The sequence below is a fragment of the Cebus imitator genome, unplaced genomic scaffold (genome assembly GCF_001604975.1).
Source record: "Cebus imitator isolate Cc_AM_T3 unplaced genomic scaffold, Cebus_imitator-1.0 Scaffold661, whole genome shotgun sequence".
Taxonomy (NCBI): Eukaryota; Metazoa; Chordata; class Mammalia; order Primates; family Cebidae; genus Cebus; species Cebus imitator.
In genome coordinates this window covers 138,242-139,347 of record NW_016107976.1, presented here as the reverse complement: position 1 = coordinate 139,347, position 1,106 = coordinate 138,242, and positions in this window count along the sequence as shown.

The following is a 1,106-nucleotide window of genomic DNA, read 5'->3' as shown; positions in this document are numbered from 1 at the left end:
ATGGTTTTGCCTAGATTTTCTTCTAGGGTTTTTATGGTGTTAGGTCTTACGTTTAAGTCTTTAATCCAGCAGATGGACTTTTAAAAAGGCTTTACATTAATTAAAAATTTAACGTATCTAATATGTATGATGCATACTTCATTTTATATCTTTTGTTAGCATGGTTAAGGTATTTTTCAAGAAATTGGTGTATCTCATTTAATTTAGCAAATATATTAACATAAGATTGTTTTATAATAGTATCTTTTAACATCTGCAAAATCTAAAGGATTGTCCCCTCTTTCATTCATATTAGTAATTTATATTTTCTATGATTTAGCAATTTATCAATCTTTTCAACAAACCTGCTTTACGTTTTGTCAATTTTATCTATTATGTCTTTGTTTTCTGTGGGTTTGCTTCATTCTTATTTTTATCATTTTCTTCATTCTGCCTGGCTGAGGTATAATTTTCTCTCCTTTTTCTAACTTCTTGAAGTGGAAGTGAGATCATTTTTACTCATTTTTTTTCTTATTTTCTTTCTCTTCCTCTTCTTTCTCTTCCTTCTTCCTCCTCTTTTTTCCTCCTTCTTTCCTATTCTTTCTTCTTCATTTTTAACAGTCATTTACCCCTATAGATGTTCGTCTAAAAATTGCTTTACCTGCAAGTCTCCAATTAAGATGTGTTTTTAATGCAATTCCATTAAAAACATATTTAAATTTTCTTTGCCATTTTTGTTTTGACCCATTGATTATTTAGTAGGGTATTATACACCTTAGAAAAATTTCATGAATTTCTGGATACTTTTTTAGTGGTTGCTATTTTATCTTTATTTTTACATTTGTCTGCAAATGCAACATTTAGGTCATCTTTGATTCTGTTGTTACTTTGTAATAGTTCACAAATTTCTTACCTGTAGATTTTTAGTTGTATACTGATATGTTAGATGATATTTTGTAGTATTGTAAGAGTCTGAATTATGTTTTCTTCACTTAATGAATGATGAAATTTCTGTCATTGTCAAATAACTGGTAGATCTTTTGGGGCTTTTATACAGTTTCTCTCTCTTGTCCTTCCTTCCTTCTTTCCTTCCTTCCTTCCTTCCTTCCTTCCTTCCTTCCTTCCTT